Below are 22,862 nucleotides of genomic sequence, written 5' to 3'. Positions count from 1 at the left end.
CCTTGGTATATTCAAATATATGCCAAAGACAGAAATGGAGGTGGTCAAACCAATTTTGTCCACAAATTGAGAAGTCGAGGAAGCATGTAAACAAATCTGTTTCAGCTTACATGAGAGACCATGGAATGGGCTCCCTGTACAACAATAACTTGCGTTACTACATGCAAGATATCTACAGAGGAGATGGAGTTCACTTCTCAGATGAGGGCAACAGAATTTTCATTCTGAATTTAAGACTGTGCATTGGTACCTACTTATAAGTACCTAAATGTACCATAAACCCAAAAGCTCTTCTCAGAGCTACCCTACATCTGATCACTCACAATTATTATTTTACTCTAACATTTTTCACAAATTTTCAACAAAGTACGCTCCCTGGGGCGCTACCCGGTACGCGAACCGGGAGCTAACCTCGCTAAATTTTTTTTAAAATGGTTTTTTTTCTCACATATGGGCCTCCTCAGCCACCCTCAGAAAACCTAGGGGGTCAAGATAAGTCTACCGTGCCCCCTTCTACCCATTCTGAACATTATTTGCCCTCCATCTTGTATCTTAATTCGACCGAAACACAAAATGGTGGACTCCCGTAACGCTTAAGGTTCGCGAACCGGGGCGCTCGCCAGTTCGCGTACCGGGTCGCTCCCTGGGAAGCGCACCATCAAAAAAGGTGGGAAAGTAGTTTACAGAAAAGCAACTGGAGACAATTTCACCAAATATAGATTACCTCATACTACATACCAATGCCTACCATTTTCACAAATTTGATTGAAATTCCATTTAACCATTTAGCCTGTAGACCTCTCTAAATACCCTGAGGTAAACTACTTCACAAAACACATCTGAAGTGTTGGAATTGACAACCAATTAAAATGTTACTTTCATTTTCTACTTTTTTTACCTGACATTTGATTGGCTATGTACCTGAATATATATAAAGGAAGAGAGAGAAACACAGCCATTTGACTACTACTTCCTGAACTACATTGCAAGATCATTTTCACTCACAACTTAAACTTCTTTTTAGAAGGTGAGATATTATTTTATAAATTTGAAAACATTTTCAGATAGTTATATACTATCCCTCTGTAAGAGTTAGACATTGAGAAAGGCTTCTTTATTATAATTATGGATTGATTTAGGTTTCTGTGGTATAATTATGAATTTACTTAGGCTTCTTCACAGGCACTTTTTAATAGTACTACTTCACGCCTGAAACCATACAGTGCCCATAGATTACTTCTCTGTTATAAACTCACAAGTACCTGTCTGAACTTAAACCCAACAGTGCCCTATCTCTACTGATATATTTATTTTTTATGCAAATTACAGCAATAAAATGGAAGGTGAGCAGAATGTTTCCTTCGAAATTGTTCTGGAGAACAACACAGAAAAAGATATTGAGGACAATGATGACTCAGATTTCATGGATGAATCACGGGACCATGAATTAGTTCAATGTGTAGAATCTGTGGATCATTTACTTCATTATGATGACGGTCAAATGTGGGAACTTATGTTCACTCAACAAGAGGACATATCGGACAGTCAAATGCTAGACGTTCTATTAAATTTTGAAAAACAATCCGAAAAATAAAATTGTATGTAATATTAAAAAATTGTTTGAGTCTTTAATCATTTTTATATGTAATTCATAAACTAGTTAAATGTTAGAAATGTTATTAAATTTTCAAACACAATCACAATAATAAATAATTGCTTAAAAAATAAAAAAAATTAAAAAATAATCAACAAAACCAACAATCAATTAACATACAGTATTTGAAAAGTCTATCATTCTTTTTTCCTTATAGTACGCTGCCCAGAACGCTTCCCGGTTCGCGAACCGGGCGCTACCCACGCAAAAAAACCCTTTTAAAGCCTCCACATTAAACCTAGGGGGTCAGGGAGGATCTACTATGCCCCCTTATGGTCATTTCCCCCTTTGTTTTGGCCTCCTCTTGTCTCTCAATCCTACCGAGAGACAAGATGGCGGCCGCTCCGGACTGTTTAGAATGTTGACAGACACCGGAGAGCCAATCAGCTTCGCTACGCGAAGTTCCGTTACGCGTAAAGTCCGCGAACCGGAGCGCTGCCCGGTCCGCTGTTACAGATATATATCTTTTTTTGAACGTTAATTTCTCAAAATCCACTGAAGCACATATATTGAGACCTAGAAAAGGCACATCGGGCTACCAGTCCCTACAATTTTGCCAAGTTTTGTGGAAATCCATTCAGCCGTTCGGGCTAAAAGTGAGGCCAACCGCCCTATGGAAAACTCAATGTTAAAAACACGTTTTGGGACCCCCCTTTTTTCTCGGCCCCCCCTTGAAGAACCCCCCCCAAATTTCCAGGGGCTGCTCAGAAACAAAATGTTCCATTTTCCAGAAAATTTCAGCCAATTCCGTCCACAAACGCCAAAGTTATTAGACATAGAATTTTCAAAAATCCCATAGGGAAAAAATCCTAACTATATATACCTACTGGCGACCGCCAGTAGGGAATATATATATATATATATGTATATATATATATATATATATATATATATATATATATATATATATATATATATATATATATATATATATATATATATATATATCAAAAACACAAGTTTGCTCAACTTGAGAACATCCTCCCAGAAACTTGTACTTCTTCAAGTGAGGTTTGCAGTCATCACAGCCTCCCGCTTCATCCTGCATCTGCGGCTTAACGCGTTTCGAATGTAATATTCTTGATCACAAGCCAAACATAAACTGCCATATTGCAACTCTGTTTCAACTGCATTTATTAGTGGAAAAGTCCCGCCCTTGTGGGCGGGTTCTTGCGCTACGATGGGCGTGTGCTGAGAAGCATCATGGTATTTGCAGTCTCAAATTACTTTCCCCAGTGGGTTTCTTAGTTGCTTACAGTCTATTGTTCAAGTTTTTAAAAATAAATGTCCCTCGTAGGTTGATGTCAGCAAAGAGTGCTGCAGTGGCTGACCAATACACAACACTCACTGTTGAAAAAAAAATTCTGTCCCGATCTCGGCGTCAGCATTTTCTGGCGCCGCGGGTCCGCTACAGCGGTGGGTTGTCCTCACGGCCCGAGCACGGCCGCTCGACATCAAAAACACAAGTTTGCTCAACTTGGGAAAACATCCTCCCAGAAACTTGTACTTCTTCAAGTGAGGTTTGCAGTCATCACAGCCTCCCGCTTCATCCTGCATCTGCGGCTTAACGTGTTTCGAATGTAATATTCTTGATCACAAGCCAAACATAAACTGCCATAATGCAACTCTGTTTCAACTGCATTTATTAGTGGAAAAGTCCCGCCCTTGTGGGCGTGTTCTTGCGCTACGATGGACGTGTGCTGAGAAGTATCAGGGTATTTGCAGTCTCAAATTACTTTCCCCAGTGGGTTTCTTAGTTGCTTACAGTCTATTGTTCAAGTTTTTAAAAATAAATGTCCCTCGTGGGTTGATGTCAGCAATGAGTGCTGCAGTGCTGACCAATCAGTGATGTCATTTGAGATGTCATCAGTGATGTCACTGACCATGTCATGAATGATCTAATATGTGACATCATCAGCAGTGGATTGCGGGTGCGCGAAATATAGTTAGTACAACTAACTATATAGGAGCAAATTCAATGGTTTTGTATGAGTGAAATGTCCAGCTAACTATAACACCCCTAAAACTTATAGTTTTTTGAGTGAATTTCAAAGGTTTTTTAAAAGCTAATTCCTAACTATATAAGGCCTGAAACCTATGTTTTTTTCAGTGACTTTCAAAGGTTTTTAAAATGCTAATTCCTAACTATATAAGGCCTGAAACCTATGGTTTTTTCAGTGAATTTGCAAGGTTTTTTAAATGCTAATTCCTAACTATATAAGGCCTAAAACCTATCGTTTTTTCAGTGAATTTGCAAGGTTTTTTAAATGCTAATTCCTAACTATATAAGGCCTAAAACCTATGGTTTTTTCAGTGAATTTCAAAGGTTTTTTAAATGCTAATTCATAACTATATAAGGCCTGAAACCTATGGTTTTTTCATTGAATTCGCAAGGTTTTTTTAAATTCTAATTCTATTAACGGATAACGTTTTTATATATTCAAACGTTTTTTATAATGCTAATTCCTAACTATATAAGGCCTGAAACCTATGGTTTTTTCTGTGAATTTCAAAGGTTTTTTAAATGCTAATTCTATTAGCGTATAACGTTTAAATATATTAATATCCTAGTGGGACCACCTGAGCAGCCCTAGGGGGTCAGGGTGTTTCTACCCTGCCCCCTTTTTGTGTTCTACACGTTTGTTTTTCTGCTTTCTTGTGCCTCAGTCTACTAAGATCCAAGATGGATGCCAACACTTCCTGGTTAGAAGTGTTGACAGCCAATGAGCATGCAGCTTTCTCGGGAAGGCAAGCTGATTGGCTGTTACTATCTGTCAACACTAGCACAAGATGGATGCCAACACTTCCTGGTTAGAAGTATGGACAGCCAATGACCATGCAGCTTTCTCGGGAAGGCACGCTGATCGGCTGCCACTGTCTGTCAACACTCCAAACCAGGAAGTGTTGGCAGCCATCTTGTGCCTTGTTAGAACCAAGGCACAAGAAAGAAGTGAAACAAAGGTGTGAAACTCGCAAAGGGGCCAGAGTAGAAGCACCCTGGCCCCCTAGGCCTGCTCAGGGGGTCCCACAAGGACCCCCAAGGCAAAAAAAAAATAAAACATTTAAAGTCGCGGGGTATGCGTACCGTGCGCGTACGTACGCGTACCCCGCGACTTTTTAACATTTTTTGTTTTTGTTGCCTTGGGGGTCCTTGTGGGACCCCCTGAGCAGGCCTAGGGGGTCAGGGTGCTTCTACCCTGCCCCCTTTTTGAGTTCTTTACGGTTTGTAATACTTTATTCGAAAAAAATATTTCATAAAAGTACAGACATTCATACATACACAAATACATAAATAGTATTACAGGAATTACAAGTTCTACACATTTGTTTTTCTGCTTTCCTGTACCTCACTCTACCGATGCACAAGATGGCTGCCCACAATTTCTGTTTTAGAGTGTTGACAGACAATGGCAGCCAATCAGCATGCAGCTCGTGCACATAGGGGTACGCGCACGTACGCGTACATACGCATACCGTACGCGTACGGACGCGTACGGTATGCGTACGGGTAAGCTCACGAGTAAGCTTAAGGTGAGCTGCTATAGATATATATGTGTTTTTGAAGTTAATTTTCATAAAAACCACTGGAGCAATTTTCACCAAACATAGCAAAGGCACATCTGCGTACCAGTCCCTACAATTTTCCCAAGTTTGGTGTAATTCCGTTCAGCGGTTCGGGCTGTAGACTTGTCAGACCGTCCTATGGAAATTAACATGGGGAAAATACGTTTTGGGACCCCCCCTTTTTTCTCAGCCCCCACTTCACGAATCTCCCCGAAACTTTCAGGGGAAGGAGCGCAAATTACACGCAAATTCCTCAACCGGCGCCAAAGTTATTCCCAATAGAATGTTGCGGATTTCCTATGGTAGCCAATCCTAACTATATATACCTACTGGCGACCGCCAGTAGGTAATATATTTAATTACCTACTGGCGGTCGCCAGTAGGTATATATAGTTAGGATTTTTTCTCTATGGGTTTTTTGAAAATTCTATGTCTAATAACTTTGGCGTTTGTGGACGGAATTGGCTGAAATTTTCAGGAAAATGGCACATTTTGTTTCTGAGCAGCCCTTGAAAATTTGGGGGGGGTTCGTCCAGTGGGGGCCGAGAAAAAAGGGGGGTCCCAAAACGTGTTTTTAACATTGAGTTTTCCATAGGGCGGTTGGCCTCACTTTTAGCCCGAACGGCTGAATGGATTTGCACGAAACTTGGCAAAATTGTAGGGACTGGTAGCCCGATGTGCCTTTTGTAGGTCTCAATATATGTGCTCCAGTGGATTTTGAGAAATTAACGTTTAAAAAAAGATATATATCTGTAACAGCGGACCGGTTAGCGCTCTGGTTCGCGGACTTTTCGCGCAACGGAGCTTTGTGAAGCGAAGCTGATTGGTTCTCCGGCGTCTGTCAACATTCCAAACAGTCCGTAGCGGCCGCCATCTTGTCTCTCGGTAGGATCGAGAGACAAGAGGAGGTCAAAACAAAGGGGGAAATAACTATAAGGGGGCATAGTAGATCCTCGCTGACCCCCTAGGTTTGATGTGGAGGTTTTAAAAGGGCCCCGCGGGGCAAAAAAAAATAATAAAAATAATAATTGAACGGCTGAATGGATTTGCACGAAACTTGGCAAAATATTAGGGACTGGTAGCCCGATGTGCCTTTGCTAGGTCTCAATATATGTGCTCCAGTGGATTTTGAGAAATTAACGTTCAAAAAAAGATATATATCTGTAACAGCGCTCCGCTTCGCGTAACGGAGGTTTGCGAAGCTGATTGGTCATTCTGTCACTGGGCTATAGTTGGGCTACATCTGGCTGATATTTGGGCTACATTTGTTTTTTTGTGTGTCTGGCGGCCATCTTTGGGCTACATTGGGCTACATTGGGCTTCATTGGGCTACATTCGGCTAATTAGCAAATAGCTCATCGCAAACTAGGAATGGTAAAGAATCGCTATTTATTCCTTAAAGTTCGCTATTTAGGAAATGCAAATAACTTTGATGATACATATGGCGGTTCATCTCTAACAAGATAAGAAGCATAGGGATAGATTTATGATGACTGGCGCATCACCAGGGATGTGTTAGTCATTCTGTGCCGCTGTTCCGTCACCTATGGTGTGCTGCATTTACAATGCGGCGCATCACGGGGCAAAAACAGCACAGATGCGTGATGTATCTGTGCCGTAAAGGTGGCGCATTGCTGGAGTTGTATCGCAAGTGTGATGAAGGTCCAGCAAGGGTCGGGGGTGCCCCTGTCGCAGGGTTTCTGTTCTCACACAGAACTGTGGACAGAGGATTGGAACCTCGGCGAATTAGGGTGTCCCAAAACTCACGTTAGTAATCAAAAACTATTTAGCAAGCTAGGTACAGTGTCACATTGGATATAACAAACTCTCAATGTTTAGACAATCCATAATATGAACTTATAGTACCTCAGGATACGTGGAACTCATGAACAGTCGGTCGTTATATATTTCTTAGAAACCAGAACATGGAGTTAAGAAGAACACATGTGTATTTGAAATGTTTATTTACTAATGCCGTCTTCTCAGGCGTAGTACCTTAGATAATAAAAGTACACATATTATCAGTAGCAAAATTACCAGCATAGTTACTAGTACATAAAAAGTGAATGGTGATAGTATGTTAACATGCTGTAAATGAATAAGAGTTAGCAACACTTATAAGCAGCCGCGGGCCGTGGAGGGAGTTACGGTGGGGCAGGGAGGCGGGGAGGGGGAGGGGCAAGGTAGAGAGGGCTCCACCCTGCTTCTCCCCCTCCCCGCCTCCCTGCCTCACCGTAACTCCCTCCACGGCCCGCGGCTGCTTATATCTCACCCTCCCTAATACACATATTATATTATTTGCTAAGAAGGTCTCTTTGTGTTGGTTTAGGGCGTGCCCATACTTTAGTGTCTTAGATTTGAAGGAATCACATCAGCATACACCAGCTCTCTCTTCATGTGAACCGCATCAACTGTTGTGTATGTGTGTTCGGCAAAGCAATATAAAACCCGCCTCATGCCCAGAATTGGCAGAAGTTGCACTTATGTTATGAGTATGAAGTCGTGGAGATCAGACCTCATAACAATTCTGTATCGTGTTGTTCTTGAAACTTTAGCACTCGCTGTACAGATATAGTTTAACAAGTAAAGCAGATAGTAGACCAATAACATATTATTCTCATGTAAACCACGATGAACTACTAGGTGGAAAGCTAAAGCAACAACTAAATGTCGTGTGCAGAAGTTGCAAAAAAGGAAAAATGGCGTTTAAACCGGTAATGAGCCCATGCTAACTTAACACGGTGTAAAGATATCCAGGACCTAGATGACACCTCCTCATGATCCGGAAACGAACTGAATAAGATAATAGAAGTGCCATCTCATGAGAGCAGATTGCAAGTTTATATGTGGACGGTCCGCAAGGTAAAGCATTAAAAACTAGGAAAATTCAATGCTAAAGAAAAATAAAACAGCCAAGTACTTTATCGAGTCTTAAGCCAATAGGCAAGGTAAATAATAAAAACTTGACAATTAAGTCAATGAATTGTCAATGAAATGCTAGTACTCAGCATATGAAACATGAAAAAGGTCTATGACATAACTGTGTATGCAAAATAAGCTGCAACAGCCTCCAACAGGAAGTCACCGTCTTCATCCGAAAACAGTTCAGCCATCCAATTTAAAAGCGGAAAAGAACATACGTGCTCTCCCAGCACCGGATCCTCTATCACCATCAGAGGACAGCTCGGTGGGTTTTCAAGAAAGCTGTGTTCCAAGAAAGACTGTGCTGCCGCCAGTAAATTCCAGGGACCAAGTAGTCCATGCATCAATGCCACAGCCATAATCCTTTCGCCAGGACAAATCAACTCGTGAGTAATGATAGGAGTCATCAGCTGATTAAAGTCGACGTCAGGAGAAACCGGTCCGCAGAGACACAAATCAATGGCCCAATCGAAATCACAGGTCAGGCAGTGAAATACAGGCTGGACACAGGTGAAGTAGGAGAACCGAAAAGATAATCCATATGCCGTGCTTAATATCGCCAACGGCATTGTGCCATAATATTCTAGCATGCGATTGCGGAACAGTGTCAGCAGCTGCAGGGTCGGAGGTTGCATAGGAGGGACATCCATATTTAAAAATGTAAAAAAGCACAAGAGCGTCCGCTGGTAATGCAAGTAAAAATGCAATCCACGAACCAGAGTGGAGAAAATGGAATGAAAGGGAGCAGGGATGACTCCAAAGATTTTCTCAAATGAAGTCACGAGACCACTGGTAACAACTTTAAAAAAGTGTGCCAGGGATTTTGTGGAGGATGCGTTAAAGATAGTCGGAAACATGTTGCTGAAATTGAAAGGCAAACCTGTGTACGGGTGTTCGCTATGTGAAGTACGAAAGTTTCACGGGCCGAACTCAAGGCCACCTCTCTCTGAGACAAAAGAGCTCTTATTCTTGTCATGCCGTTGAAACGTGTCCCAAGGTTGGTATTTGTGGCCAGATTGAAAACTCCCTATGTTCATGTGTGGGAGGAAATAGAACATTTCTGCAGCAAATAACCCGTTCACTTACTGTTACGATAAAAGGAATACTTTTAATTAACTCAGAACAATCTTCATTATTGAGCATCAAATAACTACCATTTTCCAACAACTTGAACGTGGGGATGATAGCAGGAACTGGCGTGCCTTGCAACACGCAAGCCATATTTGGTCGGTGTTTGTTGCATGAATCGTGTAACTGTATGTGCCTACACATTAGTGAATGATCTGGCGTCTCAGTGCATTCCTCTCCATTCAGATAAACTTCTTGATCATCTTTGAAACATCTGTATGTGTATGGAAGCGACCAGACCTCATGAACAAAAGCACTACCTAAAGGTTCATAAAGACCTATTGGTATATATTTCATACAATTTGAAAACTTATATAAAGCAAAAGGCAGCGTTATTAAACCGTGGATAAGGCATGTTGCCAAAAAACCCGCAATCCTCTGCTGATGATGTCACTGAGCATGTCATGAATGATGTAATATGTGACATCATCAGTAGTGGATTATGGGTAATAGTATCTCTAGTTTACTCCCCTATAGCTGTCTTTCTTTTAACATAAGTGTGTGTTTCCTTCCCTTATACTTACTGTTTTTGGTTCGCTTCCAGTTCGCGTACCAGCGAGCGAACTAGGAAGCGAACTAAGAGAAATAGAGGTTGGCACAGTTCCAAATATTGTACCAATTTTTTAATAACGGGGAGGTAGTTCTGAAAAGAACTTTTTTTTTTATTTTTCTGAACATTTTTTTAATGTTTTTGAATTTTTCGGAACAGTTTTATATTTTTTTGGGTTTTTCTTGGAGGGGGCAATGAAAACGATTCATTGTAAAGGGCTCAACAGGAGCAACAAAACAAAAAAAAGAAGTATTTATTATTTTGGGCGTTTCGGACAAACTTGCATATGATAGTCAATAGCTCTGTTGATCAGAGTGATGCTTCTTTCTCCGTAGGAAATGAATCCATCGCAAAATACGCAGGTGTGTTTTACTTCACCAAATCTCATTTGTATATTTGGCACCATCTCCCTGCCCTCTGGTCCCGTTACTTCCGGTACAACAGATCTTCTGGCCATAATAGGGAGATTATCTAGGTCGTTCCGAAACTGTGCAGCACTGTAGTTGTTAGGATGCCACCTAGTCATATGGCGATGCATTGTGTAGTTTCCGAAACTGTATTTTTTGTCGGTCCCTCTGGACAGTCTATCTTGACATATAAGGCAAGTTACGTATCTTGCATTTACTTTTTTCTGACCTTTGGGAATTTTAAAAAATTGCCAAATGAAGTTTTCTTTCCGGTGAGACGTCTTGGGCTGCTCAGGCAAAAACTGCCTCTCTTCGTGCTCGTCCTCCTGTTCCTCTTCTTCTTCTTCTTGTTGAATTACAACTTGAGCAGGTGGTCCACTCTTCCTTGGATGTGGTGGAGGTGGTGGGGAAGCACCAGCTGAAGCTACTAAAGAAGCCATTGCTCAGTGATCACAAAGGGTCTTTCTCTCACAATGATGAAAGTCAGAGTGAGGAAAGAAGGAGGGATTTTCATCATTTGGGAAAAACAAGAGTTCTCAACCAATCAAAAGTGTTCATTTTAGATTATATGACCTAGTCTTACATCATTAGGAAACCAAAAGTGAAATGAACCAATGAAAAGTGTTATTACCAAGTCACATGACTTGCTGTGTTTACGTTAAGCGCTTTGCAGGGCCTCCCGGTTTGCTTCCAGAAACCTGCGCTTTGGCACTCGCTTCGCGTACCAGTTCGCTAACGTAGCACGTCATATGACGTATCACGCGACAACGTGGAACGTCATGCGGACGGGAGGCGTCACGATGTTGTTTTCTAACGCGGCACTTGCGGTAAAGAAACGTTTACCGGCTCGCGGTCTATTTCGCGGCATCAAGGTCAGCTAACGGGAAGCTTCCCGATTCGCGAAGCGGGAACGAAGAAAAAAAAAATATTTTAAAAAAAAATTATTCATAAACATATAAAATATATTTTTGGATTTAAAGAAGAATACATTTTACAGCTACAGATATTAGCTGTTAAAAAAACAATGAAATTCACAGAAAAAACCATAGGTTATAGACCATATATAGTTAGGAATTAGCATTTACAAAACCTTGAAAATTCACTGAAAAAACCATAGGTTATAGACCATATATAGTTAGGAATTAGCATTTAGAAAACCTTATTTCACTCACACAAAACCATTGAAATTCCATATATAGTTAGTTGCACTAACTATATATCGCGCACCCGCAATCCACTGCTGATGATGTCACATATTACATCATTCATGACATGGTCAGTGACATCACTGATGACATCACTGATGACAACATCCAGTGATTATGTGTTTCTGTAAAGTTTAAATATGTTTTACATATTGAAGAATGAGTGGATGTATAAGTGTCTGAATGAAGGTTTTAGTAGGTGCGTGATTGACTGTATGAGTGAGTGATTAAATGCGTCTTACTAAATGCACGGGTTAGTGACTAAACTGTCTGAAAGTGTGCATCAGTATGTCTGTTGTTGTGCAAGCTGCTGCATGTGTTGATCAGTAGCTATATAAGTAGCTATATGGGTTATTGATTGGTTGCACAAGTATTTGTATGGGAGACTGAGTGTGTGTATGGCTGGCTGGGAGGTGTGTGACTCTGTGCAGATCAATGTGTACTTGTATCAGTGATTCTATAAGAGAGTAAGTATGTGTTAGTATATGTTTGAAAATGTAAGGTACTCTATGTTTAACTGTGTAGATTAGAAAATGGAAGTGTGATTGATTCTTTACAGGACTGACTAGGTGTGTGAGTAACTCCATGGATGAGTGGCAGAGTGTGAGTGTCTGTATAGGTGTATGAGTGCATATGATAGTGTTGTAAAGATGAGTGATTGTATGTATGAATGATTGTATGGGTGAATGAGTGAATGTGTGTGTAGACGTAGGAATCAGTGAATGCGTATGTAGTAACTAGTATTGGTGTGTCAATGGTTTCAAAAATTATACTCTGTATTTAACACTGGGTGTAACAGAGGTTATATTAAAGTTGAGGAGATGCATTGTATTGTCACATTAATGATATCATCATTGATGTGACCATTGATGTCAAAAGAGATATCATCAGTGATGTCATTTGAGATGTCATCAGTGATGTCATCAGTGATGTCACTGACCATGTCATGAATGATGTAATATGTGACATCATCAGCAGTGGATTGCGGGTGCGCGATATATAGTTAGTGCAACTAACTATATATGGAATTTCAATGGTTTTGTGTGAGTGAAATAAGGTTTTCTAAATGCTAATTCCTAACTATATATGGTCTATAACCTATGGTTTTTTCAGTGAATTTTCAAGGTTTTGTAAATGCTAATTCCTAACTATATATGGTCTATAACCTATGGTTTTTTCTGTGAATATATATATATATATGGCGGTCGCCAGTAGGTATATATAGTTAGGATTTTTTCCCTATGGGATTTTTGAAAATTCTATATCTAATAACTTTGGCGTTTGTGGACGGAATTGGCTGAAATTTTCAGGAAAATGGCACATTTTGTTTCTGAGCAGCCCTTGAAAATTTGGGGGGGGTTCGTCAAGGGGTGGCCGAGAAAAAAGGGGGGTCCCAAAACGTGTTTTTAACATTGAGTTTTCCATAGGGCGGTTGGCCTCACTTTTAGCCCGAATGGCTGAATGGATTTGCACGAAACTTGGCAAAATTGTAGGGACTGGTAGCCCGATGTGCCTTTTGTAGGTCTCAATATATGTGCTTCAGTGGATTTTGAGAAATTAACGTTCAAAAAAAGATATATATCTGTAACAGCGGACCGGGCAGCGCTCCAGTTCGCGTACTTTTCGCGCAACGGAGCTTTGTGAAGCGAAGCTGATTGGTTCTCCGGCGTCTGTAAACATTCCAAACAGTCCGTAGCGGCCGCCATCTTGTCTCTCGGTAGGATCGAGAGACAAGAGGAGGCCAAAGCAAAGGGGCAAATGACCATAAGGGGGCATAGTAGATCCTCGCTGACCCCCTAGGTTTGATGTGGAGGTTTTAAAAGGGCCCCGCGGGGCAAAAAAAAAAATAATAATAATAATCTAACGGCTGAATGGATTTGCACGAAACTTGGCAAAATATTAGGGACTGGTAGCCCGATGTGCCTTTGCTAGGTCTCAATATATGTGCTCCAGTGGATTTTGAGAAATTAACGTTCAAAAAAAGATATATCTGTAACAGCGCTCCGCTTCGCGTACTTTTCGCGTTACGGAGCTTTGCGAAGCTGATTGGTTCTCCGGCGTCTGTCAACATTCCAAACAGTCCGTAGCGGCCGCCATCTTGTCTCTCGGTAGGATTGAGAGACAAGAGGAGGCCAAAGCGAAGGGGGAAATGACCATAAGGGGGCATAGTAGATCCTTCCTGACCTCTTAGGTTTGATGTACCATTTTGCCAAGTTTGGTGTAATTCCGTTCAGCCATTCAGGCTGTAGACGTATGTAAATGTCCTATGGAAAATTGCATGGGGAAAACACATTTGAAAGTGTTGAAATTTAGAACCAATTAAAATGTTACTTTGGTTTTGTATTTGTGTGTGATGAAAGTTAATTGGTTATGTATATATGTCAAATGAGAGGAAACCACAGCCATTTTGTGATACTACTGTCTGAGGTACATTTGTGAGGAATTTTTGGTGGTGAATTTCTGGTGTTTGATTTACACAGTACTAACACTTCTCCTACTTTTAAAAAGGTGAGTTGTTAATTTGTAAGGGGAACTATGTTGTACACTTGAAGATAATTTGAAAAATGTTTTCTGTTATTTATTTGCAGTCCTTCTGTTATACTAAATACTTGATAAAGTTAGTTTTATATTATGTATTACTAAAAACGATAAATGAAAGTGATTATTTTTTTCTGCAATTTACAGCAAGCAATTTCAAAATAAAATGGCTCACAATGAAGAGACCGTGGCAATTTCTTTTGAATTGTCCACTACATTGATTGAAATTGAGAGCACCAATAATGAAATATTGTCACAAGGAGGAGATGACTTGTATGATTCCATTAGATTGATTGAAATGGACAGCACCAATAATGAAATATTGTCACAAGGAGATGACTTGAATGATTCCACTACATTGATTGAAATTGAGAGCACCAATAATGAAATATTGTCACAAGGAGGAGATGACTTGTATGATTCCATTAGATTGATTGAAATGGACAGCACCAATAATGAAATATTGTCACAAGGAGATGACTTGAATGATTCCACTACATTGATTGAAATTGAGAGCACCAATAATGAAATATTGTCACGAGGAGATGACTTGAATGATTCCACTACATTGATTGAAATTGACAGCACCAATAATGAAATATTGTCACAAGGAGGAGATGACTTGAATGATTTTTTTGATCAATCTGTTGATGGCGAATTTATCGAATGTTTGGAGACCATAGAGTTACAAGAATCATCATTGCAGACTTTTCATGAGGAAATTGCTGATGAGGACATGTTACTAGTTCTTTCAAATTTAGAAAATTCTGAAGAATAAATTTATATTTAGAAATCAAAAATTGTTTGAGACATTATTCAATTTTATTTTTAATTTATGAGGTTGTAGCGAAGTGATTGTAGTATAAAATGAGACTTATAGTATAGAGTGCAACATTTTTATGTTACATGGTAAGTTTACTCATATTTACTTCCCTTCTGCCACTATATTATCTCCAATGTGTATTTGACATCTCTTCTTCATCTCCGGCCTCCTTTCTCTCACTGTGTGTCTCCGATGCATCTTATCGCTGCTATTTTGTGTAATTACAGAAGAGAGTAAAATAAAATAGTTCGGAACGTGAAAAGGGGGCAAAGTAGAGTACCCCTCACCCCCTAGGCCTTTTTAGGCGGTCCCAAAAGGATCAGTTTCTGCTTTCCTGAGAGATTATGGTATGAGTTCCATATACCACAATAATTTGCATTACAACATGCAAGATATCTATCTCCTATTACCAACTTTTGGAGATATTCGCGCTAAGCGCGATTATCTCCAAAAGCTAACACCTGCCCTGAGCAGTTCTTAGCCATGTTATCCAATGGGAGGTGGATAACATGGCTAAGAGCATTAGCTCGGTAATGCATGAATATCGCTGACTTTTTAGCGATATTCATGCATTGCGGCCGTTTATTATCGCATTTGCGATAAACCTTGATAATAGCAAGGTTTATCTTCGATAATTTCTGACGATGCTTAGCGGTAAAAAATTCGTTGGTAAGCATCGTTAGCGATAAATATCGCTTAACTTTGGTAATATGCACCAACGTCTGTTAACGTTCGATTCGAAGGAAATGAGGAAGTGTTGAAAAACATTGTCTGCGCCATCTTGCCTTTTTTGAAATGCCACACTTTTGTCGTGCACGGCAGCCATTTTAGATGCCTTGACCAGACCCACTCTCTGCACGCTGTCGATTCGTAGCATGGCTCCCCACCCTCGCAAGCATCTTCCCCAGGCACTGGTCACCCCCGCTCTCGGTCTTATGCATCGGCAATAAACCTCCCCCCATCTGCGCTGCTCTTCCCTGAAAATCACACTCTGTGCCCGCCCGACACCTCCCTTTCGCCCTATTCACTACCGCACCCTCTGACACTCCTCTTCCTCTGTGTCCGATTGTCCAGGCTATCACCTAGCTCTGCAGATGTAGTTTATGGCCCCAGCTGTAAAGAATCACCCCTCTTCAAAGGAGTTATAGTAGATCAAGGCCCACACCCGATGAGATCCGTCACACCACACGTGTTCCTACTATCTGAAAACCATCCTGTATTGTGATTGGGGAGGGGACCGAGCCTGAAGCGGAAGATTCCAGGAATGACTCTTTGTACATCAAAGTTTTTACAATTATGTGTCACATTAAAAATATATAGCACTCCAACAAAGTAGTAGGAATATAAAACTTTAATAACATATAAATATATACAACAAAACAAAAACAGTAAAAACATTTAAACAACGAAGAGACCGTGGCAATTTCTTTTGAATTCCTGATGAGGACATGTTACTAGTTCTTTCAAATTATGAAAATTCAGAAGATGTTGCCTGGGGGTGGGTCGTCAGTAGCAGTCTGTTGTGCGAATAGTTCCAAGGCAGCAGAACGCGCTGAAATCTAGATGGCACGAAAGTGATGTCTAGTAAGTTGCCGCCCAGCAAATAACGGCGTGGGGCGCCGCGGGGGTGAGTGAGTCCAGTAGGCACCACAGCTATTCTTACCGGCATTGCAGAATTACTGCTGGGGACAATGCCTGTGCTGTAGCAGGGTCACAGCAGAAACAAAAAGGATTCTGTTGAAGATGTTGTTGGTTTTCAATTTGAAAACAGTTCTGGTGTCAACTGCTATGCTAATGTAGTGGTTAATGTTTTGTTTTCTCTAGAAAATGTAAAAGAGGGGGAGGCAGTCCAAAGTTCCGTTAAAAGGGCAAAGGAAAGGATCGGTGGTTTGAACTATCAGTCAAAAAGGGGAGGGGGTGCAACAATTTTTCCTACCGGGTCACACTGTGCTTTCACCGGAACTGAGGTCTGCAGGATTCTAGTAATTCAAAGTGAGGCTGGCGCCAGCATGGGAGCGCCGACGTCCCGCGGATACAGTTTCGTCACTCCACGGGCGATCATGGCAGTCATTCCCCATCGGGGGTCGGAGACTCCCGCGGCTCCTCTAGAATCTTCAAGGTCGTGGAGGACTACGGTGGTGGAGTCAACCAGTGACCGGGCCATTTCTTTATACTGGGCCCGCTCTTGCCAGGTCGACCGCCATTTTGAGAGTTCGGTAGCTTCTGGCGATCGCGGGGTCAAATGAGCGGACGGGCTCCACCCTGCCGGGCGAGACGTTGCAGCATGGCCACAGTGGAAGAACCCTTTTCCGGGTGCCTGGAGCGCTGAGGGTGCAGCTGGGAAGCCTCCACCTGGGGAGGCGGGAGAGGCCTGTTCGCACCGTCTCTCCCTCCCAGTGCACCCCACGGCGTCTCGCTTGAGATTTGTTATGGCCGGACCAGGCGATGAGGACGAGGGGGGGGTCGGAGGCATGTGCAAGACATCCCCCCCAGTGTTGTCGCAGCCATTATTCAAGAAAGAAGAAGTGTCCCGTCCGTCTTCGGGCCGGGCTTCCGGTAGATGTCGGCCGGACGCCCCTGGCTCTGGCCCCATGAACGGGTTTCTTGGTTTATCGGCTGCAGCCGGATCCCGTCGGCCTCGGCCCCCCGACCGTTGGTGGCCGGACCGGAAGAGCATGTGGCGGGACTACCTGAAACTGTCAAGGGCCACCGCGGCCGGACTGGGAGAGAGAGGGGAGGGTCGAGGAGATATTCCCCCCCCCTGCAACTCTTCAGCGTTGTAAAGGCAATCCCCTGGCCGGGTCCCGCTGGCCTCGGCCTCTCCTCCGGCTACACCCTACGTTAGGATCTCCTGGCCGAGGCGTGGCAGCAGGACCCGCCTTATATGGGCTGCTCCCGGCTGGGCGTAGCCGCAACCCTGCCCCACCTTGGAAGTTTCCAGAGTGGGGGCGGATGTTCTACTGACTTGCATTTTCCCTAGTCTATCGATTTTTTTGGCGTGGCAGGCGGACGGACAGCGAGGGGTGATTTGGTTTCTCTTACTGTTTTTCTGGTCTCTCACCACTGGCATATTTTAACGTTTTCTTGTTTCTAGGACATTAATAGGTTTTATCATTACGTTATGTTATCGTTTCTTTGTTCGTTGTTTAATAAAAGTTCATGTTCATCAGTGGCCTACTGATTTTCGTTTTCCTATTCTTTTCTTTCCAGGTTGTTTCATGCTAAAGTTTCTGTTAACAGGATACAGTGATCACTTCGTTATTATTGCATATGTCCTTTTCACTAGGGGTGCTCTCTGGTCGGGCCAGATGACGTATCTCTAGTAAATGGTCCGGGTGAAACAGGTGCATCAATCAGTGGGGAGTAGATAGGCATGACAGATTACAACGGGGGAGAAAGGTCCGCATTACGTACCCTTTCACTATTTGCAAAGATTTTCCTACGTATATTTGCAAACAGGGAATACCTCCAAAAAGAACCAATTCCCAAACAGTCAATGTTTGGGGAAACAATCAATCAATGAGGAACGAAATAGGCACGACGTGTTAAAGGTTTGCGTTACCTACCCTTCACTATCTGCAAAGGGAGAGAGAATATTCCTATTCTTCCTCGTTTGCAGGCAGAGAAGATTCTTAAGAGAATCAACTTCGAACAATTCAATGCTCGATTCAAACAATCAACAAGGGGTACTGTGAACACAAATGAACGCCGCTTATGTACATATACATTGGTATTATCAACAGGTTGTTCCTAATGTTTCTATTTTAGGGAGGTCAAAAAGAGATCCCATTAGTGGCCTACTGATTTTGCTCGATTCCTTTTGTTTTTTTACACGATTTTTCGCTATCTGCAAAGACTAAACAGAGTATTGCGACTCTGTGCTTGTTTGTAAATAGAGAATGAACCAAAGAGAACAATCAATCAAATGGAGAGAGAAGCAGGCACGACGGATTACAACGGGGGCAACGGGGGCAAAGGCCTGCGTTAACTACCCTTCACTATCTGCAAAGAGAGAGTACTCCTAATAGAAATGAGGGGTGGGGGGCAGCATTCAAAGCAGATCAGTGTGCATAAACACGAAAATGTTTTTACTTACCACGTACTTGACATTCGACAGCTTATGATATTTGCTATTAAAAAACCATTGAAATTCACTGAAAAAACCATAGGTTATAGACCATATATAGTTAGGAATTAGCATTTAAAAAACCTTATTTTACTCACACAAAACCATTGAAATTCCATATATAGTTAGTTGCACTAACTATATATCGCGCACCCGCAATCCACTGCTGATCATGTCACATATTACATAATTCATGACATGGTCAGTGACATCACTGATGACATCACTGATGACATCTCAAATGACATCACTGATGACATCACTGATGACATCTCATTTGACATCATTCTTGTGCTAATACGATAAACCTCTTCAGACTCTAATATAACCTTAGATACACTCAGTGTATATAGACACTCACACACTGCCACTCATCCATGGAGTTACTCACACACCCAGTCAGTCATGCAAAGAAACAATCTCACCTCCATTTCTTCAACTATACAGTTAAACACACCTTACTTATTGAAACATATACTAACACATATTTACTCTCTTATACAATCCCTGATACAAGTTCACAATGATCGATACAACCACTCACTCATTCAGTGGCTCTCATGCACAGTTATTTATATATGCCAACTCTCACATGTACTGTGTTTAACATATGTACTTACTATGACATGTAGCATTGAGATATCCATTCACTCATCAATACACTCATGCACACAGTCAACTGCCCATGTAGCTGTTTCCACATGCAGTCTTGAACTCATACACCTAGTGAATAAACTGCTCACACATCTATGCATAGAGTCACACACCTTCCAGCCACCCCCACACAAACTCAATCTCCCATAGAAATACTTGGGCAACCAATTAATAACACATATAGCCTCTCGTATAGCTAATGATCAACACATGCAGCAGTTTACATCACAACAGACATAATGATGCACAAATTAAGACAGTTTAGTCACTAACCCATGTATTCAGTGAGACACATTTAATCACTCACTCATACAGTCAGTCACGCACCTACTAAATCCTTCATCCAGACACTTATACATCCACTCATTCTTCAATATGTAAGACATATTTTAACTTTACAGAAACATACAGTCACTGGATGTTGTCATCAGTGATGTCATCAGTGATGTCATTTGAGATGTCATCAGCGATGTCATCAGTGATGTCACTGACCATGTCATGAATGATGTAATATGTGACATGATCAGCAGTGGATTGCGGGTGCGCGATATATAGTTAGTGCAACTAACTATATATGGAATTTCAATGGTTTTGTGTGAGTAAAATAAGGTTTTTTAAATGCTAATTCCTAACTATATATGGTCTATAACCTATGGTTTTTTCAGTGAATATATATATATGTGTGTGTGTGTGTGTGTGTGTGTGTATATATATATACTATCTATATATATAGACATATATCTATCTCTCTCTCGATATATATATATATATATATATATATATATCCAAGCTCGCTGCTCCAAAGTCCGGTGCACACTTACAGCGGGTGCTCGTCTCAGCGCGTCAGAGCTTCGCGCTTCAAATATAAAAGCTCACTCCCTCCCAGTCCAGTACGCACGAGCAACTTAAAAGATGCGAAAGGCTACTTTCCTTGTGGCCGATGCAAAGCCTGTGCCAATAGTAAAAGGGTTTACTCTTATGAAATCATGGGTTGTGGTACCAGAAAGAAGAGGAAAATAAATCAGTTCCTCACATGCACCTCCCCCTTTGCTGTCTATTGTCTTCTTTGCCCCTGTGGGCTTAGATACATAGGCAGTACAATCAACCCCGTGAAATTACGTATTCTGGAGCATATGCGGGCAATAGTAAACAGAGATTTTACATATCCTGTCGCCAGACACTTTTCGATCAAACATAAGAGCGACAGGAACCTGTTACAGTACTTTTGCCTGGATGCGATTTCAGACAATATCAGGGGAGGGGATAAACTGCAAAAACTTCGCAGGCTAGAATCCCGTTACATCATAGATTGTCAAACCAAAGCCCCCTGGGGATTGAATTGTGGGGAGGAATTGACTGTGCATCTAGGGAGTTGAAATGTCAATGCCACACAGCATTTCCAGTGTAAATATAAGTGAATTACAGCTGCACGACAATGCTTGTTTGTAAATAGTGTCTTTCAGTAATCAATCATCATTGTGTGTCTGGTATCACGGGACAATGCTTGTCTAATGATGTATTATACTTCTTTTGTTTTCTAAGGATTTTTTGTGAAATCTTGCAACTTTATTGTTACTATTTTGAAATGCAAACATCCGAGAGTGATTGGCAAATATGATGGTATTGGGTATTTGGAAATTTATATGGCAACCTTAGTGTTGCCTCAGGCCGATCCACGGCAAGATTTATAATCCATTTCCCGGTAAATTAGAGAGAGGAGATGTGCCGATCCACGGCAGTATTTTATTATGCAAATTTTGGTTGGAAAGTCAAATGGCTTTTACAGAAATGTGACAATTGATAAATGCAAAATGTATGGTTTGAATACGAGTATGCTAATGCGGGATGAAACGCTTTAGCAACATGGCGCACACGCGTCAGTCCTCTCTCTGTGTCTGCCAATACAGCTCGTTTGTCAAATTTGAAATAAATGGCGCCAAGTCGCGTGTTACGGTGTAACTAACATTGAGGAAGGAAGCGTTGCTTCCGAAACGCGTCTGTGCGAGTAAAGTTGCCGTTGCAAAGATTCCCGTGTGTGCGGTCTTTATTTTTCTCCCAGGACTGGGAGGGAGTGAGCTTTTATATATATATATATATATATATACATATATATATATATATATACATATATATATATATATATATACATATATATATATATATATATATATATATATATATATATATATATATATATATATATATATATATATATATATCCAAACCATAACAGAGCCCTCATGGAAAAGAAGCCTCACGAAGGTAACTTTGGCACCCTTCTTTATTAAAAGTAACAGCCTGCCAGCAGGATAGTTCATGCAACCTTCATATAGGGATTGAAGAGCAAGACGCGTTTCAGGAAATCGTGTTCCTTTCTTCAGTGGCATGAAGGGCAAGTGTCAGCTTGAGAGCAACGTCTCTTGAAACGCGTCTGGCAGCCTTTGTGTGAATCATGCTGGTGCTGGAAGCCGGCTAGCAAGCTGTTGAAATAAAGGAGGTTTGAATCGATTTCGTGTGTGGCTTCTCCCTGAATGGGTACCTGCGCTATGGTTGGATGTTATAACGGCCGTCCCGGTCGTGGGGAGGAAGCCTGCTGTTCACCGAATCATTGTTGACACCCATTAAAGGACAACAAGTACACGAAGGTTATGAGACTCTGCAGGGGAGAACCATGGCCACTCCTTCAACAACTGAAAAGCGGGGCCAGCGGACTGCGCTAGTGTCCTTCACAATCCACTGTGATTTTACTCTCCACCGATGCAAAACGGAATGCCTCGCTTAATTGTTTATGGACTACAGATCCCAGAAATGCCTCTGTGACCTAACACGCCTAGGGGGCGGGGACTGAATACTTAAGAGGCACACCCTAGCCATCGATGAACGTTTGCCACTGAGGAAGAGAGCAACGTCTCTTGAAACGCGTCTGGCAGCCTTTGTGTGAATCATGCTGGTGCTGGAAGCCGGCTAGCAAGCTGTTGAAATAAAGGAGGTTTGAATCGATTTCGTGTGTGGCTTCTCCCTGAATGGGTACCTGCGCTATGGTTGGATATATATATATATATGTATATATTACCTACTGGCGGTCGCCAGTAGGTATATATAGTTAGGATTTTTTCTCTATGGGTTTTTTGAAAATTCTATGTCTAATAACTTTGGCGTTTGTGGACGGAATTGGCTGAAATTTTCAGGAAAATGGCACATTTTGTTTCTGAGCAGCCCTTGAAAATTTGGGGGGGGTTCGTCCAGTGGGGGCCGAGAAAAAAGGGGGGTCCCAAAACGTGTTTTTAACAT

This window comes from Lissotriton helveticus, chromosome 2_1 (assembly GCF_964261635.1).
Source record: "Lissotriton helveticus chromosome 2_1, aLisHel1.1, whole genome shotgun sequence".
Taxonomy (NCBI): Eukaryota; Metazoa; Chordata; class Amphibia; order Caudata; family Salamandridae; genus Lissotriton; species Lissotriton helveticus.
The sequence above is the reverse complement of the archived record's forward strand: the minus strand, read 5'-3'. Positions refer to the sequence as shown.